At 44.9% G+C, this 19606-nt stretch overlaps 1 protein-coding gene across 4 annotated transcripts in view; it reads right to left on the reverse strand.

Moving 5' to 3' along the window:
• The window catches only part of st3gal2 (ST3 beta-galactoside alpha-2,3-sialyltransferase 2), a 468108-nt gene that overhangs the window by 314036 nt on the left and 134466 nt on the right, over positions 1–19606 (reverse strand). For all 4 annotated transcript variants that reach the window (XM_070897754.1, XM_070897757.1, XM_070897756.1 and 1 more), the window contains exon 2: positions 19468–19528. The gene's annotated coding sequence lies outside the window, so the exon portion shown is untranslated. The remainder of the gene's footprint in view (positions 1–19467; positions 19529–19606) is intronic.

Raw genomic sequence — 19606 nt, forward strand, 5'->3', positions numbered from 1 at the left:
AATTTCAGACCAGTTTCATACATTCAGAATTCATAAATCTGTTATGCCTATTATCTAAAAGTTAAATCACCAGGAATTAGATTATTGCAACAAAGTGTAAATGACTCTTTAAAAGGAAACCGACAGAAGTAAAATAGCTAGAAAATGCTGAATTATCCTTATTCCCATTGACCTATTCGGCAATTGAAGGTCACTTTCATAAATTCATTATCGATCAACTGATCCCACTATGCCCTCGACTGATATAATAATCGAACAAATGTTTAATGATTACTCTACTGCAGCAACATTTGAATGAGGTTCCTTGAATTAATGCAACGTAAGAATTGAACAGTTCAGATCATGGATTTAAATTGCAATGCATTGCAGGACTGACCAGATCAATCTCCTCTTTCCGGCTGAATGCTTCATCTTCACACCTCATTTTTCTGTTTTTAATTTAAAGAACTCGCATGTCGGGGTAAGTAGAGGAAGCGGGGAATCTTTCAATGCAATCTTCATTGAATTTACAATCAATTTTGAAGCTTTTTTTGAAAATAAGACACTGAACTAGATTTTCTGCCCGTCTCTTGCTGGTCTTGTAGTGGATCGGGGACTGGCACAGGCAGAAGCTTGCTAAGGGATTCACTCCACCATGTTGCCGCCTTCCGTCATTTCCCAGTGGGCAGACCTGGTGGCCTAAAGTGCGCTGGTGCCAATATATGGGCAGGCGCAGAAACATTAAACAGAGGGAAATACTTTGTTCCATTCCATTCTTCAGTCTCTGTCATGTTCCCTGATTAAAGCTCATTAGGTCCTGGCATCTGGTGTTCAAAGGTTGGCGGTTGGACCTTCAGAGGAAGAATTGTCAGCTGCCTCTGCCTGTGTTCTCAAATGGTGGCCGTTCACAAGCCCCAGCAACACCACCAAAAATTTTAAACAGACAGCTCAGTCAGTGCCTCCTTCTTCCCGAGGCCATTGGCAGCACGTCTCTAACTGCAACCTGGCCAACTTCTGGCAGAAGCCGGGAAACCCAACTCCACTGCGCAATCCGGACCATCATTTAAGTTCCTCCAATGGCCTAGTGAGTAAATGTATTACCTGGAATGGGTCAGGAGTGTTTCTCGGTCTGATCTCTGGCCTACGCTGAGCAGGTGCTGCTGCAAAATGTGCCTCAATTCCCTGGCCTAAGGCGAGGAAAAAAACAAAACCAGCCAGAATTCCTGCTCCTGACTGCTATCCAGTGGCTCCTGCTGGAAAGGGTATTGATATGGACATCAGGTAAGGAGAGGATCAGGCTCAGTGTTGTTGCCGTCCCCAGAGAGAGAATAGCCTGACGGTCCAGCTCACATGACGCAAGGTCAGCTGGTTCAGATACCAGCACTCGGATCAATAACACATCAAGAGGCAGCAGGGAGGAGGTGGTCACTGGGAATAAGGGATATGGTGAGATTATGGGGTTGATTATCAAAAAGGGACAAGCATTACTTTTTCCTTTTACTTGCTAATTTTACCCTGTCCACAGGTTCCAGGGGTGCCCAAGTGGTCATTATTTACGTGTGTGGCGCACCAGTGAATATTTGCAGGCTGTGTGGGAGTCAATCTGGGAAGTTGGATCTAATGGCCTTTTCCTATTCCTATTATTTAACAGTGAATACAACATTCCTGATACTTATCTATAATGTAATGGTGCCATTAGCAGGGCCATAACTGCTTTGTAATATTGGCCCAGGGTTAAATCTCAATACAGATTTGATCTTAATCTTCCACAGCTTTATCATCAGTGATATAATCAGCACTCTGAGCCTGGGGAATACAATAAAATCTTATGAAAAGTCCATCCTCACAGTACCTCTCCAACATGTGCTCCAATTCTGATAGAACATTTCTTGGCAAACTGGCATGTTTTATTTGCTTAGCTTAGTTTAGTTTAGTTTTTGTAAAATGTAAATAAAAATGGACCATTTCCTAATCATTGTTCCAGAACTATCATGCTTCAGTAATCAACACAGAAATTTCATTTTAAAACAAAAAACGATCCAATTGCAAAAATGCAACCATCTGCGTAACATTTGGCAGCAAAAATGGTGAAAAATTGAGCAACATTGAGTACTTGGTCAATCTTACACTGATCTTAGAATATGTGCTTGAATCAGAAATGCCATATAGCAGACAGGAATGGCAAGGACTTTGGTCCATTGGAATTTCTTACATTGTAAGTGAACGGAAATGGATTTCTTTAATTGGAATTACCTACAATGGGACCGAATGGGAAGGGGTTTGTTCAACTTGAATTCTCTAAATTAGAAGCTAATGTAAACAGGCTTCTATCATTGGAATTCGCTACAATAAAAGTGAATGGCAAGGGATTTCACACATTAGGAGCATCCACAATGAAAGGGAATCAAGAGTTTGAGTCAGTGAAATCTTATAACACTGCTTAGAGACCAAGCATCTTGCATATTAAAATGAGGTGTATATTATAGCGAATGTCCTAAAAAGCCATAAAATAGAAATGAAATATTTTGGAGTCCCGCTTCAGAGGTCTTATAATAGATAAGGTTGTAACTAAAAGTCTTGCCAGTAGTGATGTATTGCATTGGAGTTCTGGCTGGTTCCACCTTAGAATCACAGGATGAGGGAATGACTTGTGATTCCCTACATGCTGTGTTCTCAATCATGCCTGTGCACTGCAGGGAGCCAACAGCGCTATTACCCAATGTGGGGCGAGGAGGTGAAAACTGAGAGACTCAGTGGGCTGCTCTCGTGCATCTTGTTTGGGCCAAGGCATCAACCAGGCCTTCCGCTTCTGAATGGTGTCCAGACCCCTGCTGGAAAGAGCATCCGTCTGTTGTTGAGAGCGAACAGCAACAGGCTTGTCTGTTATGCTGTCCACAGTTGAATATCTGTTCTCATCTCGTTCATGAAGAATGACTGGGGCGGGGGAGGGAAGAAAAATTGAAGAGTGAAGGTTTTGGTGATGGACATCACGCCAATTATAGGGCTTTTGAAAAAAATCAGTTTCTCTACGTGCCATTGTACTGTGAATTGCACATTTTATCCTCTATCCTGACCAAAATTCTTCCCTCAGCCAATACTGCCACACACATTAATTGGTCAGTCATCAAATTCCTGTTTGAGGGATCTTGCTGTTTGTAAATTGCCTGTTTAATTTGCTTACACTGCAAACACTGACCATACCTCAAAATTAATTAATGGCATGTGAAGTACTTTGGAACATTTTCGAAAGATGTAGTAATGGCCTATACAATTTTGTGCCCTTAACATCCAAATCTTCCTGCCTTCAACCCTTTTAAAACCACCTTACCACTCTCCCTGAACAAAATGGCCTCCCAACTCCAATTCTCCCTCCTTGGTAACATGACTACTGGTACTGACCTGCTCAATAGCTCCCTTTCCTCTGGCTTTGATACCCTCATCCCCTTTAAGTCCCTCACAGTCTCCTGTCCCACCAGTCTTGCAATAAAATTTCCATCTCTGCACCCTTAAATCTGAGGGTCACAGCACAGCTGGAAAAAGACTTGCCTGGTTGTTCATCGCTAGATATGGCTGAATCACCTTAAGCCACATTATGCCTCCTTCTCCAAGTTCAAATTGTTTCATTACCCCAGGATTATCCTGGATGAAGGACAACCCCCCTCCTCTGACCTCCTTCCTCTACTCTCCCCAATCTTCCGCTCCAACGTCAAATGTACACAGCTGATTGATTATTTTCATCTCAATAATGCAGAGGGGATATTTCCACTGATAGGGGAAACTAAAACTAGGAGGCATAGTCTCAGAATAAGGGGCCGCATATTTAAAACTGAGATGAGGAGGAATTTCTTCTCTCAGAGGGTTGTATATCTGTGGAATTCTCTGCCCCAGAGAATTGTGGAGGCTGGGTCATTGAATATATTTAAAGCGGAGTTAGACAGATTTTTGAGCGATAAAGAAATAAAGAGTTATGGGGCAATGAAGTGGAGCAGAGTCCATGATCAGATCAGCCATGATCTTATTGAATGGCGGAGCAGGCTCGAGGGGCCAAATGGCCTACTCCTGCTCCTATTATGTTCTTATAACTAAGACAATCCGTTTAGTTGATCAGCCTTTTCCTCCTCCCCACAACTTCAGCTCATCCTGTCCTCATCTACCTGCTGCACATTGGTATCATCTGTAGGCAAGGGATCATACATATGCTCACAGCACCTAACTCTATCTCTCCAGCACCACCACTGACTCCTCAAACACCGTGTTGTCCAACCCTTTTCGAACTTCAAGCCAAGAATTAAACTTGCAAATTAAAACTAGCAATATTGATGCCATCCTGTTCAGTACCCAGCAGAAATTTCACACCCTAACTCAATGTTATCACCTCTCCAGTTTGCTGAGGCTGAACTTGATGGTGTACAACCTTGGTATCTATTTGACTCTCATCATTATCATAGGCAGTCCTTCGAAATCGAAGAAGACTTGCTTTCACTCAAAGTGAGTTCTCAAGAAACTGTGCAGTCCAATACGGGAATTACAGTCTCTGTCACAGGTTGGACAGACAATCGTTGAAGGAAAGGGTGGGTGAGGGGTCTGGTTTGTGGCATGCTCCTTCCGCTTGTTTTCTGCATGCTCTCGGCAATGAGAGTCGAGGTGCTCAGCGCCCTCCCAGATGCTCTTCCTCTACTTAGGGCGGTCTTGGGTCGAAGATCATAAGATCATAAGATCATAAGAAATAGGAGCAGGAGTAAGCTATATGGCCCCTTGAGGCTGCTCCATCATTCATTATATGCATAGCTGATCTTCTACCTCAACTCCACTTTCCTAGCCAATCCTCATATCCTTCGATTCCCTATCTATCGATCTCAGTCTTGAATATACTCAATGACTCAGCATCCATAGTCCTCTGGGGTAGAGAATTCCAAAGATTCACAACCCCGAGTGAAGAAATTTCTCCTCATCTCAGTCCTAAATGACCAACCTCTTATCCTAAGACTGTGACTCCTCGTTCTAGACTCTCCAGTCTCGGCCTCTATCCTGTCAAGCCCTGTAAGAATTTTATACATTTCAATGAGATCACCTCTCATTCTTTTAAACTCCAGAGAATATAGGCCCATTTTACTCAATCTCTCCTCATAGGGCAACCCTCTCAACCCAGGAATCAATCTAGTGAACTTTTGTTACACCCTCTCTAAGGCAACTATATAATTCCTTAGGTAAGGAGACCAAAACTGTCATGTATCTCACATTACTATATATAACTGTATCTTACCATGCTATACATGACTGTAACTGGATATGACCTGCAACAATAAGCATACCTTACCACCAGGGGTGCACTTGCAGGAGACACTCCAATAAGACACACAACCTTCTATGTTCCAAGAGAGTTTTAGCCTTTTTTGACCCAGGTAAAAAGTTAGTCCTTACGTGTGATGCGTCAGCATACGGGGTCGGGTGCGTTTTACAGCATGTCAATGATGCGGGTAAATTGCAGCCCGTTGCTTATGCCTCCAGGTCACTTTCGCAGGCATGGTATGGTTGAGAAGGAGGCGCTCGCGTGCGTGTACGGTGTCAAAAAGATGCACCAATATCTTTTCAGGGCCAAGTTTGCGTTAGAAACCGACCACAAACCCCTCACGTCCCAACTATCTGAGTACAAGGTAATCAACGCCAACGCCTCGGCGCGCATTCAGCGGTGGGCACTCATGCTGGCGGCTTACAACTACACGATAAGGCACAGACCAGGCAGAGACAACTGTGTCAACGCGCTTAGCAGGCTACCCCTGGCGACCACAGAAGGGTCCGACGAACAAGACTGTGAGATGGTAATGGCAATCAATGCCTTTGAATCCACAGGTTCGCCCATGATGGCTCGTCAAATCAGAGCCTGGAGGACCAGCGACCCCACGTTATCTCTAGTTAAAAGATGCGTTTTAACCGGTGACTGGGCAGAGGCTCGCAATGCCTGCCCCGAGGAGGTCAAACCCTTCCATAGGCGCATGCATGAACTCTCACTACAGGCAAACTGCCTGATGTGGGGCAGCCGAGTAGTTATGCCCTTACAAGGCAGGGAGGAGTTTGTCCGGGAGCTCCATCGCGAGCACCCGGGGATCGTCCTTATGAAGGCCATAGCCAGATCTCATGTCTGGTGGCCTGGCATTGACGCGGACTTGGAGCTCTGCATCCGTCGTGTGCCCAACTCAGTAATGCCCCCAGGGAGGCCCCCCTAAGCCCCTGGCCCGCTAAATCGCGGTCGCGGGTGCATGTGGACTATGCGGGCCCATTCATGGGCAAAATGTTCCTCGTAGTCGTTGGTGCATTTTCAAAATGGATCGAGTGCACCATTTTAAACTCGAGACCACCTCCACCACTGTGGAGAGCCTTAGAACCATGTTTGCAACGCACGGCATTCCTGACATATTGGTCAGTGATAATGGTCCGTGCTTCACCAGCGCAGAATTTCACGATTTTATAGTTGACCATGGTATAAATCACGTTAAGACATCACCTTTCAAGCCGGCCTCCAATGGCCAGGCGGAGCGAGCAGTGCAGATCATTAAACAAGGCATGCTCAGAATCCAAGGTCCCACGCTGCAGAGCCGCCAGTCGCGACTGCTGCTGGCATACAGATCTCGTCCGCATTCTTTGACTGCGGTTCCCCCCGCGCAACTATTGATGAAACGAACCTTAAAGACCAGGCTCTCATTAATCCTCCCAGACATGCATGAAATTGTTGAGGCTAAGCGTCAAAAGCTAACTGAGTACCATGACCGAAATTCGAGGGGGAGATGGAATGAGATAGGGGACAAAGTGTTTGTGCTAAACTATGGCCGGGGTCCCAAATGGCTTGCAGGGACAGTAAGAGACAAAGAGGGAAACAGGCTACTGGTTGTACAAATGGACAATGGCCAAACCTGCCAGAGGCATGTAGACCAAGTAAAAAGTAGATTCACTGATAACACTGAAGAACCAGAGGCAAACTACAATGTGGAACTCACACCACACCTGGTGGACAGACAAGTGAAACAACCTGAGGAAAGGGCAGTCTCAACAGACAGCCCAGGCGAGATACCAGCAATCACACCGAACGAAAAACAGGCACCAAGGCAAACAACTGAACCTACACGCGAGAGCGCAGACTACCTGAGAGACTGAATCTATAAAGGCAATAAGACCTTGGGGGAGGGTGATGTCATGTATCTACTTATATAACTGTATCTTACCATGCTATACATGACTGTAACTGGATATGACCTGTAACAATAAGCATACCTTACCACCAGGGGTGCACTTGCAGGAGACACTCCACACCTGTCCCACTGTAGTATATAAAGGGAGGTCTCAGGCAAGTGCAGGACTGGAGAGCTGGAATTAAAGGTGTAGGTCCTGAGTGACCTTGACTTCAGCATGTGTCTTGTGTAAGTCAGTACATTAGAGTCAGGACTTAACAAAAACTGTACACAGTACTCCAGGTATGGTCTCACCAAAGCCCAATATAACTGCAGCAAGACTTCGTTACTCCAACTCCCTTGCAATAAAGGCCAAATTATAATTTGTCTTCCAAATTGCTTGCTGTACCTACATGTTAACTTTGTGATTCGTGTACAAGGACACCCAAATCCCTCTGACTACCAACTTTTCCTGGTCTGTCACCTCAGAAAAGTATTCTGCTTTTCTATTCTTCATATCAAAATGATTAACTTCACATTTCTCCACATTATGGGCTCAATTTTCCCCAGTGATTTGCGCCGTGTTTTTGGAGCAGGCTGCTTTTTTTGGTCTAAGTTAAAAAGACACAGTTTCCCAAATCAATTTGCACCAGTGTAACTCAGTTAGTTACGATCTTTTTAGCTAAGTTTTTTTTCAGCCAAAGTGGGTGTAACCTGCCACCTGCGTCAATTCTGGCCATTTAGGCAAGCTTGGCCAGCTGAGAGTTACTCCAGTTGTGCTTAGGCAAGCGTGTGTGGCCTCTGCAGAAAAATCTTCTGGAGAATTAAAGAAATCGGCACAGGTAAGTGCAGCAGATGCCCGGACATCAGCAGGAAAGGTAAGAGTGTTGTGGGGCGGGGGAAGGGGAAAGGAAGGAAGGAAGGAAGTGGAAGGGGAAGGAGAAAGGAAGGAAGGAAGGAAGGAGAGAGGGGAGGAAGGAGGGGGCGAAGCCTTTCGGGTGTAGTTAGGTGTGGGGACTGGGAGGGAGGAGGCCATTTGGCCTGGGATAGGGGCGGGACCGGCAAGGCACTGGGGGCGGGAAGAGAGCTGGACCTGCAAGGGGATTGGGGTGGGATAGCAAAGCAGACCGGCAAGCCCTTCGGTTAAGGGCGGGGGAGCTGGATCGTCACCAGCAAGGGGCTTGGGACTGGGGTGGGAGCGGAACCTGCAAGGCACTCGGGGCAGGCGGGGCAGCTGGATCGGCACCGGTAAGGGGCAGGTTAGGGAAGCAGACCGGCAAGTCGTTCGGCCAGGGCTAGGGGTGGGGGAGCGGGACCAGCATTGGCAAGTCCTTCGGCCAGGGCTAGGGGAGCGGGACCGGCATCGGCAAGTCCTTCGGCCAGGGCTAGGGGTGGGAGAGCGGGACTGGCATCGGCAAGGGGCGGGTTAGGGAAGCAGTCCGGCAAGCCCTTCGGCCAGGGCTAGGGGTGGGGGAGCGGGACCGGCACGAGTTTCTGGGCAGAAGGGGAAAGCGACTGGGAAGCCCTTCGGCTTGAGATAGTGGCGGGAATTGGCACCGACATCGAGGGAGGACGACACACACTTCAATAATTGGAGGCAAGTTTCTGCAATATATTTTAATGTGTTTTTAAGTTGATGCAATGTGTTTTAATGTGTGCAAACAGGCTGTATCTTTCACTTTGCAGTCTCAGCCCGCATTGTGTCCCTGTTTACTGTGGCAACCCGATCTTTTTGGCGCAGATCAAGGCTCCACCCCCAAAACTAAAGGATAGGTTAGGCTCTGCCAAAATGAAAAAATCCAACAGGGAAACTTAGAACATTTTTTTTGGCGTACTTGAACCCCGCAAAAAACGGGCATTACTCTTCAAGTACGCCAAAAAAAAAAGCTTTGGGAAAAATTGAGCCCTATATTCCATCTGCCACCTTCTTGTCCACTCACTTAACATGGACATCCTGATGACAATAACTGACATTTTTATTTCAAAAAGATAAATAATGTTCAAACTGAAGGAAGCAGCTTCGTCATCATGTCTGAGAAATGGAGGAGTCTGCTGACTGATCACAAGTTTATGTATGTGGGGGAAGAACTAGGGAAACATTAAAAATCTGTTATTATTTTACATTTGAGGGTATGATTCATACTTTCCTTTCAATTTCCTGCTCTCCCGGGCTATACACCAGCTGTGTCCAGACGTGCTGCCCGACCTCCCGCTCGGCCCCTCTGCATGTGACGTTAGAGAGTGCCCGAGGGGAGCTACTCAACCTTGCTTGCCACATTCCCTTACCGCATAAGGACGGGCCTGGGATGTGGGGGAATCACAAGAATTAACTCATGCCCCTCCATCCCTCTATGGTGACTTGCATTGCTGCTCTGATAGGCAGTACCATTATTATCCAGGAATTTTATTTTGACCAAACCTGAATACAGTACTCCAGGTCTGCTCTGGCCAGTGCACTATAAAGCCTTAGCATAGGCTCAGTGGACTTGTACTCTAATGTCTTAGCTTTATATACCAGCAATCTGTTAGCTTTTTTTTTTTAAATTGATTTTTCACATGGTCTAGATATTGAAAGTAATGTGACTATTACTCAGGTCCCTTTTTGAGGCCCCCCTCTGCTCAGTCTTTTCCATTCACTGCACACTTTTTTCTCACAATCTGCAGTAGTGTCAAGAGATCTTTAAGGTCCACTTGAACTGTCCTTGCTGCTTTAACTAGGGTTGCCAACCCTCCAGGATTGTCCTGGAGAATCCAAGAATTAAAGATTAATCTCCAGGACTCTGCTGTGTGTTAACCAGGGAGAAAAATTATACAGGCATTAAAAAAATGGCCTTTTTTTAAAAATTACTTTGAATACTTTTATTTGCTAGCTGTAAAAAATATTGGAAATGGGAAAATAGGTTGTTTGACTGACATTTAAAAATCATCCAATTTGGTGACAGAATCTGTTCATTTTCCAACTGGCGTGGGAAGACCGTGCGCCGTGACGATGGACATGTCGGGCAACTAATGGCTGGGGGGCGGAGGAGGGGAGTTGAAGCCGAGAGGTCATGTGATGAATACATCAAACCAGAGTTAGCAACCCTAGCTTTAACGTTTCACCAAAAGCCTGCACCTCTAATAAGGCAGCACTCAGTCAGTACCGCACTGAATTATCGTCCGAGAGTATGTGCTAAAGTGCATTGCGTTATACTCCAGAAAAAGTAATTGTCAATATTATGTTTACTTTAATTCCACTGGGAGAAACAAATCAACAAGCAATAACTAGTGCGAGGAGCTCATGGATGACTTTGTCTCTAAGATTGAGACCATCTGTTTAGCTGCTCCAGCCATTTCCCTTCCTTTCCCTAGCCCACCGGGCCAAACTTCCTCTAAGGATCCCCCCTGCCCTAGCCCTAACCTCACATCTTTCTCCAGTTTCTCTTCGATCTCCCCTCATGACATAACCGCGCTCATCTTGTCCCCGAGACCCACTTCCTGCACCCTCGACCCTATTCCCACTGATTACCCAACTTTCTTTTCTGGCTCCCAATGTCAACGGTTCTCTCTCCTCAGGTACTGTCCCACTCTTCCTCATATCTGTCGTCATCATTCCTCTCAAAAAATCAACCCTTGACCCTCTCAGTCGTTGCAAATTAACCCCGCATCTCCAACTTCCCCTTCCTCTCCAAAGTCCATGAACATGTTGTCACCTCCCAAATCCATGCCCATGTTTCCTTCAACTCCATATGTGAATCATTCCTATCAGATTTCCACCCTTGCCACAATACCAAAATGGCTCTCATCAAAGTCACAAATGACATCCTTTGTGACCAAGACAAAGGCAAACAATCCCTCCTTGTCCTTCTTGACTTGTTTGCTGCCTTTGACACTGTTGACCACTCCATCCTCCCCCAATGCCTCTCCACCATCATCCAGCTGGATGGGACTGCACTCGCCTGGTTCGATTCTTATCTATCTAATCGTAGCCAGAAAATCACCTGCAATGGCTTCTCTTCCCGCTCTCACATCATTACCTCTGGTGTCCCCCAAGGATCTATCCTTGGCCCCCTCCTATTTCTCATCTACATGTTGCCCCCTTGGCAACATCATCCGGAAACACAGCGTCAGTTTCCACATGTACACTGATGACACCCAGCTCTACCTCACTACCACTTCTCTCGATCCCTCTACTGTCTCTAAATTGTCAGACTGTTTCTCTGACATCCAGAACTGGATGAGCAGAAATTTTCTTCAATTAAATATTGGGAAGACTGAAGACATTCTTTTCGGTCCCCACCACAAACTCTGTTCCTAGCCACTGACTCCATCCCTCTCCCTAACATCTGTCTGAGGCTGAACCACACTGTCCGCAACCTTGGTGTCATATCTGACCCTGAAATGAGCTTCCGACCATATATCCGCAGCATAACTAAAACCGTCTATTTCCACCTCCATAACATCACTCGTCTCTGCCCTTGCCTCAGCTCATCCGTTGCTGAAACCCTCATTCATGCTTTTGTTATCTCTAGACTTGACTATTCCAATGCACTCCTGGCTGGCCTCCTATTTTCTATCCTACGTAGACTTGAGGTCATCCAAAACTCGGCTGCCCCGTGTCCTAACTCTCACCAAGTCCCACTCAACCATCGCCCCTCTGCTCACTGATCTACGTTGGCTCCCAGTTAAGCACGCATCGATTTCAAAATTCTCATCCTAGTTTTCAAATCCCTCTGTGGCCTCGCCCCTCCTTATCTTTGTAATCTCCAACAGCCCCACGATCCCCTCCCACCCATCCCAGAGGTATCTATGCTCCACTAATTCTGCCCTCTTGAGCGTCCCTGATTATAATCGGTCAACGATTGGTGGCTATGCCTTCTGTTGCCTAGGCCCCAATCTCTGGAATTCCCTCCCTAAACCCCTCTTTTAAGATTCTGCTTAAAACCTACCTCTTTAACCAAGCTTTTGGTTATCTGCCCCAATTTCTCCTTATGTGGCTCGGTGTCAAACTTTTTGTCTTATAATACTCCTGTGAAGTGCCTTGGGACGTTTTACTATGTTAAAGGCGCAATATAAATACAGGTTGTTGTTGTTGTTGACCAAGCAAAAGTCATTTTGGATTTTGGCACATTTTACAATAAAAGTTTTAAAAACTAATTTCAATACACTAAATTTAATAGTTTTAAATAACATTTATATAAATCTCAGGGCTACATGGCACAAAAATCCATTCAGCGTGCAGATACAGAAATGGTAAACTTGAGATTCTAGCATTTTATTATTGTTTTTCCGTCAGTCTGCTGTACGTTAATTACTGTTGTGGAGCAGAATCAAATGTACAGATAAATTAATTTTAATTATACATCACAATTATGTAAAACATCATGGCACACCAGACTTGCATTAATTTATAAAATGATTGGGGGCATGGAGCGAAAGGAAGACTGCTCAGAGGTTTGTTGTCATTATTATTTTACAACATATGGAATCTGGAACAAAACAATTAGGAGGAGAATCCCATCCGACAAAATAAAGCACTAAAGTTGAACAAAGGGCAGTAATAGTACGGGATTTCAACTACCCCAATATTAACTGGGATAAAAATAGTGTGAAAGGTATAGAGGGTGCAGATTTCTTAAAATGCATTCAGGAGAACATTTTTTAGCCAGTATGTAACAAGCCCAATTAGGGAGGGGGCGGTTCTGGATTTAGTTTTAGGGAATGAAGCTGGGCAGGTGGAAGGGGTATCAGTGGGAGAGCATTTTGATGCTCGTGATCATAATTCAGTTAGATTTAGGGTAGTTATGGAAAAGGACAAAGATAGATCAGGTATAAAAGTTCTCAATTGGGGAAAAGCCAATTTTACTAAGCTGAGATGTGATTTAGCCATAGTGGACGGCAAATGGCTACTTGAAGATAAATCAGTGTCAGAGCAGTGGGAGGCATTCAAGGAGGAGATCGGAAGGGTTCAGAGCAAGTATGTTCCCTTAAAGAAAAAGGGTGGGACTAACAAATCTAGAGCCCCCTGGATGTCAAGGGACTTACAGGGAAGGATAAAGACAAAAAGGGAAGCTTATGACAATACCGAGGGCTCAATACTGCAGAAACTCTAGAGTATAGAAAGTGCAGGGGTGAAATTAAAAAGGAAATTAGGAAAGCAGAGAGGGCATAAAAAATATCAGCAAGTAAAATCAAGGAAAACCTAAAGACGTTTTATAAATACATTAACAGCAAGAGGATAACTAAAGAGACCATAAAGATAACCTGTGTATGGAGGCCGAAGATGTAGGTATGAATACTTTGTGTCTGTTTTCACAAAAGAGAGAGGCGATGCAGACATTGCAATCAGGGAGGAGGAATGTGACATATTAGATGAAATAAACATAGTGAGAAAGAGGGGAGGTATTAAGGGATTTAGAATCTTTAAAAGTGGATAAATCCCCAGTCCTGGATGAAATATATCCCAGGCTGTTAAGAGAAGCAAGAGAGGAAATAGCAGAGGCTCTGACCATCATTTTCCAATCCTCCCTGGCTACAGGTGTGGTGCTGGAGGACTGGAGGACAGCAAACATGTACCTTTGTTTACAAAGGGAGAAAGGTATAGATCAAGACATTACAGGCCAGTCAGCCTAATCTTGGTGGTGGAAAAATTAGTGGAAAGAATTCTGAGGGACAGGATAAATCTTTATTTAGAGAGAACATGGATTAATCAAGGACAGGCAGCATGGATTTGTTAAGGGAAGGTCATGTCTGACCTACTTGATTGAATTTTTTGAGAAGGTAATAAGGATGGTCGATGAGGGTAGTGAGTTTGTTGTAGTGTATATGGATTTTAGCAAGGCTTTTTGATAAGGTCCCACATGGCAAACTGGTCACGAAGGTAAAAATCCATGGGATCCAGAGTAAAATGGCAAGTTGGATCCAAAATTGGCTCAGAGGCAGGAAGCAAAGGGTAATTTTGTGACTGGAATGCTGTTTCCAGTGGGGTTCTGCGGGGCTCAGTGCTGTGTCCCTAGTTTTTTGTGGTATATATCAGTGATTTAGTCTTGAATGTAGGGGGTAGGATTAAGAAGTTTGCAGATGTTACAAAAATTGGCCTTGTGGTTGATAATGAAGAAGAAAGCTGGATACTGCAGGAAGATATCAATGGACTGTTCAGGTGGGCAGAACTGGCAAATGGAATTCAATCTGGAGAGGTGTGAGGTCATGCATTTGGGGAGGGCTAACAAGGCAAGGGAATACACATTAAATGGTAGGACATGTAGAAGTGTAGAGGAACAGAGGGACCTTGGAGTGCATGTCCACAGATGCCCGAGGGTAGCAGCACAGGTAGATAAAGGTGGTTAAGAAGGTATACGGGATAGAAACATAGAAACATAGAAACATAGAAACATAGAAAATAGGTGCAGGAGCAGGCCATTCAGCCCTTCTAGCCTGCACCGCCATTCAATGAGTTCATGGCTGAACATGAAACTTCAGTACCCCCTTCCTGCTTTCTCGCCATAACCCTTGATCCCCCGAGTAGTAAGGACTTCATCTAACTCCCTTTTGAATATATTTAGTGAATTGGCCTCAACTACTTTCTGTGGTAGAGAATTCCACAGGTTCACCACTCTCTGGGTGAAGAAGTTTCTCCTCATCTCGGTCCTAAATGGCTTACCCCTTATCCTCAGACTGTGACCCCTGGTTCTGGACTTCCCCAACATTGGGAACATTCTTTCTGCATCTAACCTGTCTAAACCCGTCAGAATTTTAAACGTTTCTATGAGGTCCCCTCTCATTCTTCTGAACTCCAGTGAATACAAGCCCAATTGATCCAATCTTTCTTGATAGGTCAGTCCCGCCATCCCGGGAATCAGTCTGGTGAACCTTCGCTGCACTCCCTCAATAGCAAGAATGTCCTTCCTCAAGTTAGGAGACCAAAACTGTACACAATACTCCAGGTGTGGCCTCACCAAGGCCCTGTACAACTGTAGCAACACCTCCCTGCCCCTGTATTCAAATCCCCTCGCTATGAAGGCCAACATGCCATTTGCTTTCTTAACCGCCTGCTGTACCTGCATGCCAACCTTCAATGACTGATGTACCATGACACCCAGTCTCGTTGCACCTTCCCTTTTCCTAATCTGTCACCATTCAGATAATAGTCTGTCTCTCTGTTTTTACCACCAAAGTGGATAACCTCACATTTATCCACATTATACTTCATCTGCCATGCATTTGCCCACTCACCTAACCTATCCAAGTCACTCTGCAGCCTAATAGCATCCTCCTCGCAGCTCACACTGCCACCCAACTTAGTATCATCCGCAAATTTGGAGATACTGCATTTAATCCCCTCGTCTAAATCATTAATGTACAATGTAAACAGCTGGGGCCCCAGCACAGAACCTTGCGGCACTCCACTAGTCACTGCCTGCCATTCTGAAAAGTACCCGTTTACTCCTACTCTTTGCTTCCTGTCTGACAACCAGTTCTCAATCCACGTCAGCACACTACCCCCAATCCCATGTGCTTTAACTTTGCACATTAATCTCTTGTGTGGGACCTTGTCGAAAGCCTTCTGAAAGTCCAAATATACCACATCAACTGGTTCTCCTTTGTCCACTTTACTGGAAACATCCTCAAAAAATTCCAGAAGATTTGTCAAGCATGATTTCCCTTTCACAAATCCATGCTGACTTGGACCTATCATGTCACCATTTTCCAGATGCACTGCTATGACATCCTTAATAATTGATTCCATCATTTTACCCACTACTGAGGTCAGGCTGACCGGTCTATAATTCCCTGTTTTCTCTCTCCCTCCTTTTTTAAAAAGTGGGGTTACATTGGCTACCCTCCACTCCATAGGAACTGATCCAGAGTCAATGGAATGTTGGAAAATGATTGTCAATGCATCCGCTATTTCCAAGGCCACCTCCTTAAGTACTCTAGGATGCAGGCCATCAGGCCCTGGGGATTTATCTGCCTTCAATCCCATCAATTTCCCCAACACAATTTCCCGACTAATAAAGATTTCCCTCAGTTCCTCTTCCTTACTAGACCCTCTGACCCCTTTTATATCCGGAAGGTTGTTTGTATCCTCCTTAGTGAATACCGAACCAAAGTACTTGTTCAATTGATCCGCCATTTCTTTGTTCCCCGTTATGACTTCCCCTGATTCTGACTGCAGGGGACCTACGTTTGTCTTCACCAACCTTTTTCTCTTTACATACCTATAGAAACTTTTGCAATCCGCCTTAATGTTCCCTGCAAGCTTCTTCTCGTACTCCATTTTCCCTGTCCTAATCAAACCCTTTGTCCTCCTCTGCTGAGTTCTAAATTTCTCCCAGTCCCCAGGTTCGCTGCTATTTCTGGCCAATTTGTATGCCACTTCCTTGGCTTTAATACTATCCCTGATTTCCCTAGATAGCCACGGTTGAGCCACCTTCCCCTTTTTATTTTTACGCCAGACAGGAATGTACAATTGTTGTACTTCATCCATGCGGTCTCTAAATGTCTGCCATTGCCCATCCACAGTCAACCCCCTAAGTATCATTCGCCAATCTATCCTAGCCAATTCTCGCCTCATACCTTCAAAGTTACCCTTCTTTAAGTTCTGGACCATGGTCTCTGAATTTACTGTTTCATTCTCCATCCCAATGCAGAATTCCACCATATTATGGTCACTCTTCCCCAAGGGGCCTCGCACAATGAGATTGCTAATTAATCCTCTCTCATTACACAACACCCAGTCTAAGATGGCCTCCCCCCTAGTTGGTTCCTCAACATATTGGTCTAGAAAACCATCCCTTATGCACTCCAGGAAATCCTCCTCCACCGTATTGCTTCCAGTTTGGCTAGCCCAATCTATGTGCATATTAAAGTCACCCATTATAACTGCTACACCTTTATTGCATGCACCCCTAATTTCCTGTTTGATGCCCTCCCCAACATCCCTATTACTGTTTGGAGGTCTGTACACAACTCCTACTAACGTTTTTTGCCCTTTGGTGTTCTGCAGCTCTACCCATATAGATTCCACATCATCCAAGCTAATGTCTTTCCTAACTATTGCATTAATCTCCTCTTTAACCAGCAATGCTACCCCACCTCCTTTTCCTTTTATTCTATCCTTCCTGAATGTTGAATACCCCTGAATGTTGAGTTCCCAGCCCTGATCATCCTGGAGCCACGTCTCCGTAATCCCAATCACATCATATTTGTTAACATCTATTTGCACAATTAATTCATCCACCTTATTGCGGATACTCCTTGCATTAAGACACAAAGCCTTCAGGCTTGTTTTATTAACACCCTTTGTCCTTTTAGAATTTTGCTGTACAGTGGCCCTTTTTGTTCTTTGCCTTGGGTTTCTCTGCCCTACACTTTTCCTCATCTCCTTTCTGTCTTTTGCTTTTGGCTCCTTTTTGTTTCCCTCTGTCTCCCTGCATTGGTTCCCATCCCTCTGCCATATTAGTTTAAATCCTCCCCAACAGCACTAGCAAACACTCCCCCGAGGACATTGGTTCCAGTCCTGCCCAGGTGCAGACCGTCCGGTTTGTACTGGTCCCACCTCCCCCAGAACCGGTCCCAATGCCCCAGGAATTTGAATCCCTCCCTGCTGCACCACTGCTCAAGCCACGTATTCATCTGCGCTATCCTGCGATTCCTACTCTGACTATCACGTGGCACTGGTAGCAATCCCGAGATTACTACTTTTGAGGTCCTACTTTTTAATTTAGCTCCTAGCTCCTTAAATTCGTTTCGTAGGACCTCATCCCTTTTTTTGCCTATGTCGTTGGTACCAATGTGCACCACGACAACTGGCTGTTCTCCCTCCCATTTCAGAATGTCCTGCACCCGCTCCGAGACATCCTTGACCCTTGCACCAGGGAGGCAACATACCATCCTGGAGTCTCGGTTGCGGCCGCAGAAACGCCTATCTATTCCCCTCACAATTGAATCCCCTATCACTATCGCTCTCCCACTCTTTTTCTTGCCCATTCTTTGCCACATTACAGGAAAGATGTGATTGCACTAGAGAGGGTAAAGTCAAGGATGTTGCCTGGACTGGAGAGTTTTAGTTATGAGGAAAGATTGGATAGGCTGGGGTTGTTTTCTTTGGAACAGAGGTTGAGGGGAGACCCAATTGAGGTATATAAAATTATGAGGGGCCTAGATAGAGTGGATAGGAAGGACCTATCTCCCTTAACAGAGGGGTCAATAACCAGGGCGCATAGATTTAAAGTAATTGGTAGGAGGTTTAGAGGGGATTTGAGGAGACATTTTTTTTCGCCTAGAAGCTGGTGGGGGTCTGGAATTCACTGCCTGAAAGGGTGGTAGAAGCAGAAGCCCTCACCACATTTAAAAAGTACTTGGATATGCACTTGAAGTGCATATAACCTACTGAGCGGGGGAGTGGGATTGGGCTGGATAGGTCATTGTCGGCCAGCATGGCACAATGAGCTGAAAGGCCTCCTTCTGTGCTGTAAATTTCTATGATTCTATGTTTTACATCAGTACAACACACATACATATACAATAAATGAAAAGCTCCAGATTGCATATGCAAATTTCAACTTCATACAAAGTAGCACAGCTTTTGTAATAGCAAGTTGTGCGATGAAAACATTTACATGTAGGCTTGACTACCTCCTGCCTGTCTTCCATGACCAGCCTTGCTCGTGAGGGTGAGTGAATGGAACTTTCATTCTGCCAGCACTTGCATTGAATTGTGAAAAATATTCAGACTTTGTTCTTCCAAATTGGGATTGATTCTGCAAAAAGCATCCTACACAATGGGCCTTGGCCATTTGTCTTGTTTTATCAATAAAAGATTATCTGGTCTTGAAGTGAGCACATCTTCTGCAGCTCCCCACTGGAGCGTGTGGATGAACAAATGTGCACACAGTGAGAGTGTTTGAACTCTGCATTTTTACACTGCTCCTCATTGCAATCATCTTAACTCCCACCTGCCAAACATCGCTGCCTTATCGTAATCAGCACATTGCTCAGTCCTCTGACCCTGTACAGTTGAATCTGTCAGCACCCAGGTTGCCACCTGTATCCAATTGAGACAGTTACTGCTTGTTCCTATTACTGCTACATCCACATGATAATGATCTGATGTTTGGAAAGATGGTGTGTGCCCAGACTACATTTGTTTTCTCAGCTCAGTGTTTTGCTTACATTGTAACCTTGTTCAAAATGGTAAAAATAAATTATAACGGGAAAATTCATCGGTCCCATTTCAAGTACAAATCCACACTAGAATGGGATTTCACTGATCATTCAAAGTGAAACAATAGCATGCAGCTCCATTAGTTTAAATCCATATTTTATATCTCATTTGCAAACATACCAGTAAGGCAATAATCCTCTGCTTCTGCTCCAACACTTCCAACTACTTTAGAATCCAGGACCTGCAAATAATACAGAAGAATGTCTTACATTACATGAAAACTCCATCAGGAATCAATCAAAACTGTAAGTACTCCTCT

This window comes from Pristiophorus japonicus, chromosome 13 (assembly GCF_044704955.1).
Source record: "Pristiophorus japonicus isolate sPriJap1 chromosome 13, sPriJap1.hap1, whole genome shotgun sequence".
Lineage (NCBI taxonomy): Eukaryota > Metazoa > Chordata > Chondrichthyes > Pristiophoridae > Pristiophorus > Pristiophorus japonicus.